Source organism: Pogona vitticeps, chromosome 1 (assembly GCF_051106095.1).
Source record: "Pogona vitticeps strain Pit_001003342236 chromosome 1, PviZW2.1, whole genome shotgun sequence".
NCBI classification, from domain to species: Eukaryota; Metazoa; Chordata; class Lepidosauria; order Squamata; family Agamidae; genus Pogona; species Pogona vitticeps.
This window is the reverse complement of record NC_135783.1, coordinates 184,665,543-184,683,990: the sequence shown is the minus strand read 5'-3', so window position 1 is coordinate 184,683,990 and position 18,448 is coordinate 184,665,543. Positions and strand designations below refer to the sequence as shown.

The 18,448-nt window shown below is 42.0% G+C and overlaps 2 long non-coding RNA genes across 3 annotated transcripts in view; one reads left to right on the top strand and one right to left on the bottom strand.

Annotated features, from left to right (window-relative positions):
• LOC144584256 (uncharacterized) overlaps nt 1–18,448 on the top strand; it is a 159,410-nt gene that overhangs the window by 35,038 nt on the left and 105,924 nt on the right. The gene's annotated exons all lie outside the window — the stretch shown is intronic.
• Nucleotides 15,980–18,448, bottom strand: part of LOC140701889 (uncharacterized) — a 56,065-nt gene continuing 53,596 nt past the window's right edge. For both annotated transcript variants that reach the window (XR_013538381.1, XR_012080884.2), the window contains exon 3: nt 15,980–16,057. This is a non-coding gene — a long non-coding RNA (uncharacterized LOC140701889). The remainder of the gene's footprint in view (nt 16,058–18,448) is intronic.

Below are 18,448 nucleotides of genomic sequence, written 5' to 3'. Positions count from 1 at the left end.
ATCTCTTTCATGGGGAAGGACAGAGAGACTTTTCTCAGCCCGCCTTATGTTCCACAACCCAAAAATGTGCACACTGGTGGAGGAGGGCAAGCGAACTTGACATAGGCCAGTATCCTGAGCAGTAGAGCCTTTCATTTCACATAATTCAGATAGCTGGCTTCAGGAATTCACATCTTAAGCACTTCTAAATTTCATTTGTTTCCAAAAGAAGAGAGTGAGGGGGCAAGGAATACCTATGTGATTTGCGCCCCTTTGAGACTTGTTTGTGCTATGGACACAATTCACTGTATGAATTGACTTCATTTCAACCTGGAACCAAATCTGGCTATTCCTCTTTGATAGAGATCTCGTAAATGTTAGTCCCAATCAGCCTGAATAGTTCAAGACAGTTCTGTATCCAGGACACAGTGCTTTTTTGTTGTATTCTGTATTATATTTTTGAAATTTCTGATTATTGCGCATGGCCTTGGAAAGAGTTTGGTGCTTCACTTTTTCTAAGATGTGGAAAATTGAGTTTAGACTTTTCAGAATAAGTGTCCTTAGGATAAGCAATAATAAGGAGTTGTAAAACAGGCCTGTAATGATCTGGTTTTGCAGGAGAACACACAAAGACACAACTAGTTTCACAGCAGTCTCTGTCTTGTCTTTAAGCTTAAATGGGGAAGCTCTGCCAACCGTATGCAGCCTAGTAGGATTTATCTGGATTTGATTATGTATTGTTATTATTTTGAATTTATTCTTTTATTAATGTTGTTTTATTGTATTTTGTCAGGTATTGCTGTTGTAAACCACTTTGGGGTTGTTTATGTTTCACACAGAAAAACATTTTAAAATGTTCCAAATTGGAATAAAATAGAATAAAACAGAAAATAAAATATGTTCCTAGCCAATCATTCTTTGTTTCCTTTTTAAAACTGCTGCTGTTGCCACATTTATGCTTGCAATCTAGCAGACAAAACTACTTTCAGACCTCTACCATGTCAAAATGGTTGCGGAAAAAAAACATCCACATTAATAATGAAGCAAGCACCTGTCTTTCACTGTCAGCTACCAAGCTGGGGAAAACCAGAGAGAGAGAGAGAGAGAGAGAGAGAGAGAGAGAGAGAGAGAGAGAGAGAGAGAGAGAGAGAGAGAGAGAGAGAGAGAGAGAGAGAGAGAGAGATGTTTTCATCAGGGCCTGCCATACCTAGAGGCAGAATGAGGCAGCATCTGAAGCAGCAGATTTGGGGTGTCATGAATTGGGGAACAAATGGCTGATTATTTAATTTGATATTGTATATTTACTGCTGGGATCAAGAAGAGATACATGAAAGATTCACCATCTCAGGATCACATCTATTGCCAAATCAACTTAGAATATAGCTGCTTTAATGGGTCTATGTGTGCCATTTGTTGCTTCCCTCAGGCATTAAAATGTTTTGGGCTGCCCTCGTTAAAGCTTCCACACACACACACACACACACACAAGCCCAGTGTCACAGGCAGTTTTCTTGGTAACTTGCCCCTAAATCTAGCCCTGTTAGCATCATACTTCTTATTGTACAACGTACACAGGTGCTTCATCGGGTCAGACCAAAAGTCCAGGTAGTCCAGTATTTCATGTCTAGAGGCTTTCTGGAGCTGAGTTTCCATTTGCCGTGCAATGTTAAGAGCCCTATCCGAACAAAAAAATTGCCATTGTACTTCGCGCAGTAAGGAACTGCAACTCTTACACCCTCTGACTAGATTCAAGTGTTCTTAGCTGCGTTTACTCAACACACAAGAATGGGAACAAGCCAGCCCTGCTCTCTCTGTCATTCCACTGCTCCTGTGAAAAGTAACACAGCTGAAGAGGAGGTTCCACTTAGGGAAGCTCTCCACAGAGGCCAAAATGCTTGTCTTCCCGCCTTCTGGTTCACATGGAAGTGCTTCCCCAGGATAAGGAGGCTTTCCTCTTGAGACTGATTGCTTTTCATGTGAACAAACTGAAGTAACAAGTGATGGGGTTAATAGACTTAAGAAGGCCTCAGAACATAATCTTCCATACAGTTTTGCTCAGCAAAATGTAGCTTGGGAGGGAACATGTCTGAGAGAGAGAGAGAGAGAGAGAGAGAAACGGGCACAAGTGCAACCCCACCCCACCCCCCTCTGGACCATGGCCTTACCTACTACGTTGCCCTTGATATGCTTGTTCTTGGCGTCTGGATTTTCGAATGAAAAAGTTTCCTACCCCTGATGTAAAGCTTCCTATTGAACCCAATGATAAATTCCTTGTGAGTGGAAGAGTTCTGTGTTAAACCTTTCTACCCCTACTGGGCTGATCAGACGGTTATTCAATTTTTTTTTTAATCTCTGATTTATTCATGTGGGATATTGTGCTTCTGTGTCCACTATTCAGAACAGCAGAAAAATGTCCTGATATTGGCAGCCCAATAACACACCCACGTTGCCAGCAAGGGGTGGAGGGGTGGGAAATGCCAAGCCCTATATCACAAAGAGCAGCCTGAATGCTGACAATGCTAAGGACAGCAGTCAAGATGGTCTACAAGCCACCTTGGGTAACCTAAGGTTCTTGGACTACAGGCATGCCAAGGTCACATTTTCAAATTTACCACCAAAGTAATGAGGACTAGAAATAAGTCCAGACACTGCAGGTAGACTTTTCTGCAATTTGAATGCAAGTTTCCATACCATACATGCTTCAGCAGTCTACAATTCAAGGAATAGCAACAGAATGACAGAAGAGTTGGTTGTGACTCTTTATCCCTGGGCCAATATTCTGTTCCATATTTATGTATATAGAACTCTTCGCTACCGGAGCTGTTGCAGCAAGCCAGCAAGGTGTGCGCCATATGCATGCTGTACATGTGTCAGAGTGCCACATCAGCTTCCACAACTGGAGCTCTGCACAGATGTAGCTATTAGCAGGATATTGGCCTGAGCCTGCAGTGGAAACTAAGGATACAGTATTTTAAATGCCTTTTTAAAGACATTTTTCACATGCATCTGTATCAGCTGACATCATGCCTTTATACCACCTCCTCCATCCTAAAAATGAAAAGTTCTTACAAAGAAAACCAGCCCATAGTAACTCCACAGTGATTTGAGGTCATGTTTTTTTAATCATGCAGTTGTCTTATGTTTGTGCAATAAATATTACTGGTATGCACTGTCAAATGCGCACACAACCAAATCCTGGAAAAATTCCTCTGAATAATGAATGCCAGCCACCTGTTTTTAGACAGACTGCCACTGGGCCCTGAAGTGGAACAGCTTCAGGAGGGGGCAGTAATTTCAACTTGATTGAACTCCCCAAGGTCTGGAGTTCAATCAAGTTGAAATTACCAGCCCCTCCTGAAAAAGAAAAAACAAATTCTATGTTTGTCCAGGAGTAAAACAGTCAGCGGAAGGGAAAGACACTCAGAGGTGGCACCCACTGTAGTTCAGTGATTGCCAAACCTGAGTTCCAAGATGTCATTGGACACACACCCCGGCCCCAAACAATCCCAGCCAGAAGACCAAATGGTCATGGATTCTGGGAGTTGCAGAACAGGGACCCAAGTTTGGAAGCTACTCCCGTAATGAATAAGGAGAGCTGCAACCCTATACTGTATTCACAGTAAATTCCATTGGATTCAGTGTAGTGACTTCTGAGTGGGCATAGGGGACTCCACTATCTGTGTAGGTGCTTCTGATTATTTTACATTTTACAGAGGCATGTCCAGTGTTGTGATTTATTCAGCTCACTTTCAGAACTGTCACATTGAACTGAGAGAAATTTTTATTCCATGCAACACTACATAGGACAGCGTTGTAGTGTTGTAAACCAGCGGTGTAGTGTTGTAAACCTGAGCAAGAAGAACTTGTAGACTCTTTAAGCAATCACTCTCTGTATTAGGTTACCAGTTTTTGTTTTGTTTGTGTACGCGTTTTTTTTAATTGGCTCTGCTCTTAAGACATCAGCAACTATCTGAAATACAACGACTTGGCTTTCTGGGCATGGCAGTCATGGGTAATAAAAGCTCCCGAGTAAGTGAGGTGATATATCCACCCACTACCCCATGGCAAAATCTTTTGCAGATTAACTTCCTTTTACAGCACATGCCACAAAGAAGTCAGAAGGGTGTGTGGTGCACTGTACCACCAGGCTGACCACATGCCAGAACACACTGAATAAAACCAGCCTCACAGGCATCATCCAGCAGCATTTCTCATCTTGCTGGAGAGGCACAGCAGCAGTTTTGGGGGGGGGGAATGAATCCCTGTTACCAGTTTGTTCTGGTTCAAAAGGAAGAATTACTTGTGCTCCAGCAACTGAAGGGAGGGCTGGCTGGGGCCAGAGATGACTCTGTATCTGCAAGCCGTCCAGGTGGCTGCACCAAAGCTCTTGGTCCTCTGAGAGGGACCCAACACCACTTAATTCACATTCCTAGAAGCACATGAAAGCGGTGTGGCTGAGAATGGTCATGTGCCCCACATTTTTCCCTCTCTGAAGTGGAGCCCCCTGTAATGGTGACATCTTGTTCACTCCTTGCCAGCATCGTTCTTCCTTGCCACCGCTTACAGACTGTGATTCCTGGTGTGAACAATTTGAAAAGGTCACCAGCACAGAAAGGACAAATACTGAGGTGAAAGCCTCTCTCTCTCTCTTTCTCTCTCTCTCTGTATTTAACAGTATCTTTATAAATAATATAAAGATACTGTTCAATGTTACAAAATGAAAAGGAAGTTTGGCCTAAGATACATCACTACCTGTGGCTGAGTGATCGGCCTTCTCCCATTTCACATGGAGGTATGTGTTCACCAAAGGTACATGAGATTGAAAACTACACAAGAATGTCTCCACATCTCTGATAGCAAGAATACAACCATAACAATTTTAAAAAAACAAATGAAAAGGAAAGGTGAAAGGGAAAGAAAAGACACTTGGGAGAGTTGGGAACAAGAGAGTAAGTGGAAAAAAGAGAATGATGGAAGAGCCCCAAAAATGTTTAACATCCCTGCCTCATACCCTTCTTTGGTCTTTCACCTGCTGGCATTCCCTCAGGTCTGAGGTAAACAAAGAGACCATGTTTTGTTCTAGGGCCCCACTTGCACCTACAGAAACAGAAGGACACAATCTCTAGGAGATACACAAAGAGGGACTGAAGACTAAACACCACACATGCAAGAAGGTACTATAGAAAGGCCAGATAAGAAAATTTAATGTGTGTGCTATATTAAAACCCAAGTTAAACATAATAAAATTGTTGCTGACATGTTTTCCAGTTTTAAAACCATGGCTGCCTAGGCCCTCTGCATCCTACATCTCCTGAACATTCAACCTCATTCCTAATTCCAGTTCCTGGGGCAATATGGGCCTTGTTCCAAGCAGTTGGGTTCACGTGCGCCCTCTTGGACAATGTACAGCCATGCTTCGGGAGGACTTAAGCCACTGGAGATGGTTCGAAATACACCCCTTTCCCTGTATCTAACGTGTATTTAGGAATGAAGGTGCCACAATGTACAACAATAACAAAGAGTTGTGTGGCACCTTTATGGTTATTGCTCTACAATGCACATGGTTGGAGATGAAATGTTGATAGGCAAGAAGTCAGAGGAAACTGAGGTGCAATAACTACTTGCAGGGGCACTTACATTATTGACATGAGCCCTTCACAAAACCGTTGGGGATTTAACCCAAACATCCTGGTATGAGTTGAGGCAGTTAAAACAGCTAGTACAACAAGCACCTGTGCTGCTTATAGTACATGTAAACATATAAATATTTATATTAATATCGCAGTATATGTATATTATGACTATATATTATATTTATATATTAGCTTTCAACTTTTATTTCAAGGCCCTCAGACCTTGACCTGCAGCCTCAGCCTCAGCTTCTCCTCATCTTCTGTCCTATTCGCCTCCTGAGCATGTTTTCTTGGGTGCAGCATTATAGAGAAACTGAAGTCTAAGAACTGTGACTCCCTATCATCAGCTTGAACAAAAAGTATAGCTGCTGCCTTTTGTTCTAGGAGGGTTCCTGTGCCTTGAACAAGCACAGCAGGCAGGAATTCATTTTCTTAAAGCATTCGGGAAACAAAATGCTCAACCAGCTGGGCTTTTGGTCTAAACTAGCAAGGGTCCTCTGTAGGAGGAGAATAACTGTGAGGTGAACAGGCCTCGGCTAAGGGGGGCATACGGTCCAGGCCTTGTGGGGAGCAGGAAGGAGGCACCCGAAGCCTTTTACTGCCCAAAGGAAGCAGCAACGAATGCCTTCCTCGCCATTAAAGTACCTAAAATCTACAGTTGGTTTGGCACCTGAGGCAGAACAATCCTCCATGTATCTCTCTCCTTCTCCCTGGCAATAAATATATAAAAACAAAATGAATAACCACCCCCCACCCCCACCACACACATATATATCTGCTCAAATCAGCTGCTTGAGGTGGTTACCTCATTCGGAATAAATAAGAAGAACATTACTCCTGATTCAAAAAGACAGCCAACATGGACCTAGGAGTTAAAAGAAACAAATACTGTATATAAATCTTAAATGTATATAAACCCAACTATAACATATGATTAATCAGACATAGAAATAAGAAACAATGTTTAAGTCATTTGTTCTTGAGTTTATAAATATTTTGGAATTTTTGTATTTCTTTCCTTGACTCTCAGGTTTATGTTGATTATTTTACCCCAACTAATGACAGGGTTGGCCCAGGAAAAAGTGAAAACAATTAGTCTTTACCAGTAAGGGTGGTAACATTGCATTTTTGTTTGGATCTTGTTTTGAGGGGGGTTCTACAAACATCAGCATCTCTTCAATTAGAGATGTGCCATTGATTGTGAATAGAACTGATTTCTTATCATTTACGACAGGGATCAATTTTGCATTCAATTCTGACACGCAAGCCTTTTAGACGTTTTTCTAAACAGAATATGCTCAGAAGTAGTTCACCATTCCCTTTTTCTGGTAGTGCCCTGGGACTGTGCAGCTTGCCCAGTACTGCAAAGGCAGGCTCTACTCATAGACCGCACAGTCGTAATTTGAACTCCCAACTTCGGTCTTTGCAACCAGTTAACCAGCTCACTGAGCTATAAAAGACCTCTTAAAAACAGCCACACAGGGAACCAGCAATATATATACAGAGTAACAAACTATGTGCCATCAAGCCATATGTCAATGTATAGTGAGGATCAAATTCCTGACCTCGGGCTCTACAGCCGGGTATCCAACTCAATGAGCTATCCAGCAAGCTAAGTCCTTCAAAACATAGTTCAGCAGTCTTGGTGGACATTAAGCATTTAGTATTTTTCCTCTTATGTTCATCTCTGTTTTTTTCTTCCAAGCATCTCCAGGTGGTGCGCATGGTCTTCCTCCTTCTCCTCCATTTTATCTTCACCACAGCCCTCCAATATACCGTAGCTCAGGCTGGCAACTCGTCAGGGGCCCACAGTCACCAGTGAACTTTAAGGACAAGTAGCTCCTGCCTTCCTCAATTCTGTTCTGGCACTCGCACCTCCCCCCCCCCCCCAATAGCACTGCAAGCAGACTCCGTGGCCAATCTGCTTGCCATTTTTTTCACCCTCTCCTTTCATCCTGCATTTCCAATGACTATCTGAAAGGCAGACATTCGAACGGTAATACTTTCCTCATTCCCGTAGACTCAATGCCATAAAATGCTTTACCTGCTCTCTCTCTCTTTTTTCTTTTCCTCCCATGGCAGCTACTTAGAATATCAGGTCCTACCTACTGGGGAACAGCAATGGAGGATATAAAAGAATTTAAAAGCAGATTGGGGAAAATGTCAATTCTCTCCCCCACCCCCACCCCACCCCTTGCATTTTTATTCTGAGGCTGAAGAAGTGGAGACAGGGAAGGGAGGGAGAATCAATACAAATAGAGCCTACACTTATATTGATTGAACATTTTATTGCCTCTTTTAAGTCTATTAAACTAGATCCTTTTTTCTTTAGTTCCGTGTTAGTACTGTATTTTCTCTTGCATTACACAGTACATGTGAGTAGAGATAATTGTTCAGGTTTTATCCTCTCTGCTTTTGTCAAAGACAAGGAAGGCCTAATGAGCAAACAAGCCACTCTGTCTGGTTACTGAAAAGGGATAGCGCCCGCTAGTGTCTCTTTTAGGAACAGTGGACTTCAAGTATGGTTCTCAAATGTCTTCATTGCCAAGGACCACGAAACATTGCACGGAATCTCATTAGACTACTTAATAAAGTCTTGCTTTCTTCTCCAAATCAGAGCACCTACATGTTTCATATCTTTTTTAAAGGGATGGCTGTCTCTGGGTTTTGTGTGAGTGATGTTCTGTGAAATCACTTGCTAACAGTTGTCAGATTTATCCTCAGGACAGGTTCAAAATTCACCCTGTTTGGAGACGAGGATGGGAAATGATTAAAATCTTGTCTCACACAGATAGGAAAATAAGAAAATTACCCCCCCTACCCCTTTGTTACCAGCAGCATTGTCAAAACAACAACAACACTGAATGAGGCAAACCATGGGTTATTGGGCAAACCACTAAGAAGGACCTTTTAGTTGATAGCATTTGGAAGGGAGGATGGGTCAACTACACTCAGTCCATATGACTGAAATAATGGGTCTTTGCCCAGAGGTTTTCAGCCCCATTTGACAAGCCGCAGTCCAAAGGGCCCCAGTCTCCACTCTCACAAAAAGTAGAGCAGCTCTGACTGAGCCCACCCAATCTCTGAGGATCACCTCAACAGGACTTGCAGATCAGCAGCGATGCATGGTCCAGATCATGAAAGACTTTGCTGTATGAAGAAGTTTTCCCCCTCCTATAATGCTGGAGGGGAAGACATTAGAGTTGCCCCTTTAAGAACTAAAAATAGTAAAGTGGATAAATATCACATCGGTACTCAGTCACTCCTAATCATCCATAAGCGTGTAACTCTATTTTACGGTTTAAGAGAACTGTTTATGGATTAATAAGGATTATGTTCTGTGAGAACGTACTAAAAACGTTAGACGGTTACATCACGATGAATTTAATATTAGGTTAATTATTCAAAATCTTAATTATGAATTAAATTTTGCTTGTCCCATCACTAGAAGTAAGGTTGAAGGCATGCCAGTGATAAAACTGAATGAAAAGGAAACATAAAGATAGCTGTTTGTTTTTCTTAACATCTAAAAACTGGCAGCCATTCTGCATATACAGATGCAAAATATGTTATCAACCATATTGGGTTAGATCCAGAGTTTTACCCCACTGATGGGAGTGTCCACAAACATACAGTAGTTCCACTCAGCAGGGCGGGAGTTTGGACATGTGTGGATTTTTTTAAAAAAATTCTGCTCACCATCACAACTCCCTCCACCATGCTGGTAGGTTCTCCAGCCCTCTGGAGCATAGTTGGCAAGGGGAACTGCAGGGGGAGTGTGGAATCAATGAAGACTGCCTCCTCTCAAATCTTGGAAACATTGCTTTTTTGGATAACCATTCCCAGAATCCTCCATAGGCATCCTCCTTCCAGCTGATAGTTTCATGCAAAAAAGTAACTTCCCCAAGGGTCTTTCCTCTCCCACATTCAGCCGGTGGAAAACTGGCCAACAGATGGAAGGAGGCCATTTGTCCATGGAAGGATGTGACCACCTACGACCCACGGGGTCAGCCTCAAGGTTGAGCCTGGAGGTTAACCAATGGCAGTGCCATATTTGGAGGTACAAGGGTGGGGGAGGAGCTTGACTGCTATCAAACACTTCCTTTGCCGCCGCCCCCCTTTGCTCTCATTAAAGTTGAATATTTAACTCCTCAATCCTTCCACCTGCAGTAAAATCATAATAGCTCTGCATTTATGACCCCTGTGAACACACCATCCAGCTCAAATTGAAGATGGGCTGGTAGCGGACAAGCCCTTTGTTTAAACACCAGTAGCTTGGGAAAATTAGTAATCATGCAGTGGAAAATTATGAAAAAGTATATGAAAGGTAAATGATGCTGCACAAGATGAAATCATCCACACTTCTGAGGCCTATCAAATGCAGGGGATTTGTTCTTATACCAGGTTGAGAACCTAAAAGAAAACTAAAAATATGCTTACAAGAATCAATGGATTTTCTGTGCGATGCACTGAAGCGCTGTAGCAACATGGACTTACAGTGGCTTCTATTCTAATGATGCCTAGCAGGAAGCAAAGTATATTGAACCTTTTGAGATGACTTCCGAGTAAATACAGTTAGGCCTAAGCTGACTGTGTCTTGCCTCCATTAGAGGGTGCGGCCAAGGAAGGATTAAGTGTATTTGATTGAAATCAATGTGATCTCAGCCTTTACCGTGCCCTACATAAATTTGCAGTGGATTTGAAAAACACTTAACATGTTTAGCAGCCATGCCCATAACTTCTGGTGGTGGTGCAACTCTATGAATTACATACAATGCAGTCTTTCTTTTTTTTTCTTTAAAAAAATAAGAAGTAGATTTGGTGGCTGCTGTAATCAAGAATGGAATTGCCAGGAGACAATGAAATCATTTAAATCTTCTCTCTCTGATGTTTTTATGCTCAGTGGGCATATACAGAGAAGTGCCATTTGCCAGGCTTGGGAGAGGAAATTGTCTCCCGTGTTTTCTGGCCAGGTGTCGGGCAACTTCCTGTCCTCTGAGAACTGACTTTGCGAACAGCCAGCTCTTCCTTCTTCCAGGAGAGTCCGGCTGCGCAATCAGTTAGCTTTCGCTACACACAGCAGTCCCCGTTCTTTTCTCCAGCAGCTGTGATGAGCTGGCCCTTGTGACAACCTCAAATTAACTTCTCTTCCTTGGCCGAAGCAGAGTTTTTACTCTAGTAGAGTAAAAACAAACAAACAAAAACACCAGAATGGGCTGATCTTTTTTAAAAAGCCAAATAAACTGGTTCATTTAGAAACAGACAAAACTCCTGTTTTTCTTGTTTCTTTTAAACTGGATTTAGAGCCAAGCCTATGTGGCATTCCAGGGACCAAGTACAGAAGTGGGAAAGCAATACTCTCCTCGTAGCAAAAAAGGGAGGCACTACCTCATATAGACAGACCCCTTTATATTCTTTCCAAATCTTTTCCAAAGCGATTTTCTCCCTACAGAGGAAAATATAGGGTGGATCTATGGTTTCCCCTAGAAAGACAAAAGGAGTGACATCTGTTCCTTGTTGATCTTTTGCTCACCACTGTTCTTCAGTAAAGCCACCAAACAAATGCAGAGTGTTGGAGGAAAGAAGTATCTGATGGTAAGAAAGCTCCTAAGCAGTGGACACATTTATTTAGCACTTCCCTAGTTTTGGAAGACTTTCCTGAGGGAAACTTGACTAGTTCATAATCTGCTGTCTTTCTTGTGCCAGCTTTCTAAACTTGGTCTCTCTCTCTCTCTCTCTCTCTCTCTCTCTCTCTGTGTGTGTGTGTGTGTGTGTGTGTGTGTGTGTGTGTGTGTGTGTGTGTGTGTGTGTGTGTGTGTGTGTGTCCAATTTACTCTGATTATTTTTTATGTTGGTTTTTAAGACTTTATTCAAGTAATTTTAGTGTTTTTTATAAAATATTTTCTGCTAAGCCACTCTGAGAATGTGCTTGAATAGCCCAGTATAATCTGGAGAAGGAAGGAAGGAAGGAAGGAAGGAAGGAAGGAAGGAAGGAAGGAAGGAAGGAAGGAAGGAAGGAAGGAGCATTGCCTATACTTTGATCATCTTAACTCTAGGAGCAAGGTCCCTTCCAGCTCTGTAGTTTTAAGATGATGATGATGATTCCAGTAGTTTCAAATGAGTCCGTTTGCATTAGATCAATGAATGGATTCCATGCATTCAAAATGGTATGCATACTCAACTCCTTCGGCCTTCTAAGGTGGATCTGATCTTCTTGTGTGTAAATGGGTCCAGCAGCAAAATGTCACAGTGTGAAATGATCCCATTCAGGGTTCCAGCCTGCCAAGCATAGGCAGTTTCCATAAGATGTTTCATTCCTCCCCCCTTCCCTTCTCACAGTTACCATCTCATAGTGTGCTGGTGCTTTTTGAGGGGTGGGTGGGAGTTATTTAGATGACATTTTTCCTATTAGGGGTAATTGTGTAATTTGGATTACAAAAGGTGTGGTGTTGGAAAAGGGGAGCAGCAGGGACAATAAGACACAGGGAGAGCAAATGGGAAGTTTCACAGCATCTCAGGCAAGGAGCAGCTGTAATGCAGAGTCTTCCCAGAAGGCTCCCAGTCCTTCCAGTGTGAATGCAGTGTTCAAGTTGTGAATCTAACTTGAAGGCAGTAACTCCAGCTTTGCCTCCTTCAGAGATTTTTGGTGGGAGGAAGAAAAGATGGGAAAAAAGGAGCAGGAAGTAAAAGGGGAGGGTGATCCAAAGGGAACACTATTATGTGGTGAGGACCACAATAAAAATCCAGGTTCAAGGCAGGGAAACCATCAGAAACATTTTTTTTTTTTTGTCTTTGCAAACTCTGTTTTGTCTTTCTTCAGTCTTAATTTATGTCCAGGAACAGCCAAGACCTACATTTTTTTGGCCTGAGTTCTTGATATTCAAATACTACAAGTCAATATTTGCAAAAGTTACTTTGTGGATTACCAGCTCCCAGAAGCTGGGAGTTCTATAATCTACAGAAGTCACGTTCCCAGGCTGTGCTCAAAGGTGAACAAATGGAAAAGTAACATGGATCAGAGGATGACCTTGGTTAGTTCAAAATGACAATAGCCCTCTATCTTGGAACATGGTCTGGGGATATGTGGTGCTGAAGAAGAAGAAGAAGAAGAAGAAGAAGAAGAAGAAGAAGAAGAAGAAGAAGAAGAAGAAGAAGAAGAAGAAGAAGAAGAAGAAGAAGAAGAAGAAGAAGAAGAAGAAGAAGAAGAAGAATGAGGAATGTAGATTTAAAAGTAATATTTTTACATTCCAGATATTTGACAGCCTTAGCCACCATTGCTCATTCCAGTCTGAACTCTGCTTCCAGAGATTTTTGTGTTGTAATGTTACAGTATTACAAATTTGGGGGAGGGGGGGGAGAGAATGAGAGAAAGAGAGGGGGAGAGGGAGGGAGAGAGAGAGTTGTTGACCTTATCCTGAGTGTAGCAGAGCAAGCAACAGCCCTGAAGGGATTTTCTCACTACTCATAAACAATGTCACAGGATGTGTTTTGCCCCATCTGCGCTGTGCTCTCTCAGGACAACATTTGTGCAAGACGGCTGAAGAATGCTAATGCCGTAAGTAATGCTACTTGAAACAGGGCAGGAAGTAACAACTAGGAACGTTTGTTTGCTTGTTTGTTTGTTTGTTTGTTTGTTTCACAGGCCCCGATTATATATTTTTTAAAAATACATCACTATCAATTTAGTGGATTCTGTACAGAGAATTCACTAGTTCAAAGATACATAAGTGAACTCTCTCTCCCTCTCTCTTTTGGTAGCCATTCTACCTTCTCAAAAATCAAATAGCTCTGTTTTCCCTTTCCCCTTTTCAAGTTCATAGCCCTCAGCATTTACTGAGGAGGGATCGAAGGGCGAACAAGATCCAGATGTCAGCTAGAGGTTTGAATGAAAAACACAGACACGGAGGTCCACCCTTTCCAGACTATGGCCCAAAAAGATTGGCTTTTTGTTTTGCCTAAAATAGAAGGCACAGACTCCAAAATAAACAATGGCTTGTTTCATATTGGCTGAAATCCTGATACTTAGTAATGCAAAATATGTCAGCCTTTATTTGCACTTACCTGCATTGTCATCAGTGTGACGTTTCTTCAGATTATCTTACCTCTCCTTAACACCTTCCATTTGAAATCAGAATATAGTAGTACACAGGAACATATGTAGGGAGACTCATTATATATCCACTTTCATATGCATAGCCCAGGCTTGTGCCCTTTGAGGGCTGTTCATTTGAGCAGACAGAAGCACCGAGTCCAAAATCTTGATCTCGTGTTGATATTTTCAAAACTGGTGTGGCAAAAAGGCTGCCAAAATGGATTTGGTTTTGAGCCAGACTTATGTATTTCACTGCCATTTCCCACTTAATGTATTTCGACCAAAGAAACTAGAAACGAGGCCCTATTTAATATTTCACAATGAACCATCTGGTTCAGTGACAAAATTAAAAAATACCCTTCGTTAGAGATGAGCATGAACCTTCGGTTCAACGGTTTGTGCCAGTTCGTTTAGCAGCCGAACAGGTGTTTGGTGCTTCAAAGCCCCGCCTCCTGTGTTGGGTGGCCCGCTCAAGGGCAGGAATCTGGCTCTCCTCCCTGGCCTTCTCTGGGCACTGCCTCTGAGTGGGTGCCCACTGGAAGAGGCAGGGCTTTGAAGCACCAAACCCCTCTCCAGCCACTAAATGAACTGGCACGAACGGATGAACCATCTGTACCCCTCATTCATCTGAAGCCCTGTCAGCAGAATTTCCTGAGGAAGGTGTCAACCATGTTTGTTTCCCCCTCTCTCCACCTCACCCTTCACCCCAGGTACACTGTTGTGAAGTCATGGAAGAAGATTTGAAGAAAAGTGTCACTCCTTTCTCAAATGCCGTTCACCAGACCCAAGTCATCTAGTATTACAAATTTGTTAAAAATGCAATTTTATGTATCCTTTGCTGGCGTACATCATGTCAGTGTAGAATCTTTTCCCTGAACAAGGATTATGGTTGCTCCAGATATACGGTCCAAACAGACAAGAAATATTATAGCAGTTCCACATTGAATGCACTCAATCTTATCTGATTTGGGGACTCAAGAAGGGTTGAGCCTGGACGGGAGATCACCACGGAATGCCAGGGATCCCTAAACAGGGGTAGGAAGGAATCCCATCTGAAATCCCAGGGAGCCATTGCTGCCAGGCAGCGTTTGAAGAGAAGTTCAATGCATCTCATCGTAGCAGGGAAGATCATGATGAGGCTACCTGTCTCCCTGCTTGGACTGCTATCCTGGAGTCAATTCCTGAAGGTCAGTTCCAACATCTTTTCATGTTCTTCCTATAGCTCCTTAACTTTCAAGCAGATTCAGACCAGTCCTTCAAACAGGGGATGCCTACCAATGGAGGGATGTCCTATGTAAAATAAGATGGATGGCCATCCTAAATTATGACTTCACACTTTTAATGTGAGCATGCACAGCTGTGAGCCTGGAAATCAGCCTCATTTCTCAAGGGCCAGAATATCCCCCTCAGGACCAAGATATAATTGTGTGGCATATGCACCTAGCCAGAATTTTCTATTTCTTGTAGAATGAGAAAATGTAATTAAGTGTAGTGTTCAAGGAGGAATTGATGTCCACAATGGGTATTCTTGCTACTTTTAACTCAGCCACTAACAGCCTTAAGTTATGAAGAATAGACTACCATTTATGTCACTTTAGGCCGCAACCTTTGGACAAGCTAAACAAAACAGGAACGCAAAGGCTGAGGTTTATGTAGGGGAGTGAAAACAACAAAATATGAGAATCAGTTGAGTCTAACAGGAAAAACCTGCATCGAACAGAATCAGGGACGGTGGTCTGTGGCTTCCCCTATGTTTCCAGAGGAGTGATTGGCCTACTAGTAGAGCCACTGCTTTCAATCCAGGAAGCTTGGCTGAATTCCAGTCAACAGATGAAGCAAACTCCCACGGAAGAAGGAAGTTTCACTTTCAGGATAGACTGCTATCTTTCCCTCTGGGATTTCCTCTCTCTGCCTAATCTAGCTCATTGGTAGAAAGCCAGTAGTCCAGAATGGCCAATCTCTTTTAGCCCCTGACATCCAAAGGAAGCCATCTTGACTGGCCTAACAATTGGGAACAGGAAGTGCTGGCATAGAACATCCAGCCCCGCAGATCCAATTGTTTATATGTCTTGAGATGCCTCAGATTCAGTTCCATAAATCCACCATCGCATATCAAAGTTCATAGAATAAGAGAGAAGGTGTGCATAGGCAAGTAGTGGTCAACATTTGGTTACCATAGCTTTGGTGCCAAAATCCACACAGACCAAAGATAGAGAACTTTGTCTTTGTTTATTAGCCAGAAATGAAACCAACTTCCATTCTAATGCCACCGCCATTTTGTATGCAACATTTTCTATAGGCAAACGTCCGCATTCATCTCCTGTATTCATTTTCCACAAAGCAGAATGGCTCTCTGTGTAGTAATAGAAAATAGAAGTGGAAATAATGGGCAGAGGCAATCAAACTATCATTATAGGTACATTATGTACAAGGTGCTAAATTGGCAGGAGCCCTTTATTGTTAACTTCTCTTCAGCATTATTAAATGAGCTCAGAAACCAGGGGAAATTTACAAGTGACAAAGGGTAATTATATGCTTTAGAGGAAGGCATTTTTCATCATGGGGATAGAACTGTACCAAGATAACAGCTCATTCAAAAGACAGCAAAAAGAGAATCTACATATCACAGTAGAATTGTACTATCATAACTTGGCCAGCTTTCTTCAAGTTTAAAGATTATTCAAAGAAGATAATACTTTTGTTCCAGTCTCATGACCAACATAAATGTAAGAATATTATATAACCTATTAATCTTTTCACAGTAATATTAATTGTCAATTAAAGATTTTTTTCCTGTATCACGAGAACTAATTTGCAAGCAGTTTTCTCTCTCTTTTTGCTCTTTCAATTTATTCCAATTTATTCATAAAGACTAAATCCAACAGCTACTTTCAAGTAGAGCTGACACACCAAATCAATGGAACTTGTACAAATGCTAACTTGCTCAAGAATCTGTGACTTCCTGTGGCTACCAAGAATGTGAGAACCGATAATTAGATGTTGACCATTCCCCCAAGATAGTGTGTGGTCATTATAAAATATTTCAGAATGCCAATATTTGAAACATGAAAACTAGAAAGATATGTGGTTCTGTGCTAACCACCACATTGAGAACAGTGGGCTGAAACATTTTTTTCTAGAGTATCCATATTTCATCGTGCATGGTGAAGTGTGTGTGTGTTGCTGTTGTATATACACTTTCTGGTTCTTTTAAATCTTCTGCTGAAAACATGTGTCTGTGTGTGTCTTTGAGGAAAACATGTGTCTGTGTGTGTCTTTGAGGTTTCACAAAAAATAAAGAGCAAAGCAGATTACTTTGTTGTTAATGATGTATTTGTAAGTCCCCTTGACAACAGAATCATAGAAAAGTGAAGTTGGAAGGGGCCTACAAGGCCATCAAGTCCAGCCCCCTGCTCAATGCAGGAATACAGTCAATAGCTGCCAGGTGATTATCTAAGTTTTTCTTGAATGCCTCCAATGTTGGAGCACTCACCAACTCCCGAGGTAACTGGTTCCATTGTCATACTGCTCTAAGTTAGGAAGTTTTTCCTGATATTCAACCGATATCTGGCTTCCTTTACCTCGAGCCCATTGTTGCGTGTCCTGCACTCTGGGACGATGGAGAACAAATATTTGAAAAGTGCAATCCTATCTCCCCTCAGTCTTCTTTTCTCAAGGCTAAACATGCCCAATTCTTTCAGCCTTTCCTCATAAGGCTTGGTTTCCAGTCCCCTGATCATCCTTGTTGCCCTCCTCTGAACTTGTTCCAGTTTGTCAGCATCCTTCTTCAAGTGTGGTGTCCAGAACTGGACACAATACTCAAGGCGAGGCCTAAGCATTGCTGAATAGAGGGGGGCCAGCACCTCACGAGATTTGGAAACTATACTTCTATTAATGCAGCGTAAAATAGCATTAGCCTTTTTTTGTAGCCACTTTACACTGTTGGCTCATATTGAGCTTGTGATCTATGACCATTCCAAGATCTTTCTCACTTGTAGTTTTGCTGAGCCAGGTATCCCACATCCTGTAACTGTGCAATTGGTTTCTTTTTCCGAGGTGCAGGACTTTGCACTTATCCCTGTTGAATTTCATTCTGTTGCTTTCGGTCCAGTGCTCCATCCTATCAAGGTAGCTTTGAATTTTGTTTCTGTCTTCGAGGGTACTAACTATTCCACCTGATTTGGTATCATCTGCAGATCTGACAAGCATTCCCTGCACTCCCTCATCCATGTCATTAATAAAAATATTAAAGAGCACCAGGCCCAGGACTGAGCCCTGGGGTGCCCTACTAGTGACCTCCTCCCACCTTCTGCTCAAAGGGATGTACTTCAGCCTAAGTCATGAAGTTCTATATAGAAAAATAATTAAAATCATCATAGATACACCATAGAGGGCACAAAGCGGACTCTCAGTTTATGATCTTAATGTAACTTGGATATGCATTACTGTAACTTGGTTATTGCAAAAACACGGTATGCGTCAATGCCTTTCTTCCTGTGAAAGGACTTGGGACCCTATGGAATTTAAGCCAAGTACACTTCCCTCAGGCATCGCATGATTGTTTTCCTGATAATACTGTCATGTACTCTTGTTTTCAATTAATTGTTTCAAGGGTTTGTTTTAAAGTTTATATAGTTTTGTCATTGTTTTTCTTTTTCATTTTTTTGCAGTTGGCTTTATTGCATCTGTTTTATTTTTAAAAAAAACTTTCAACATCGAAAAGTTCTACAAAATATTCTTAAAC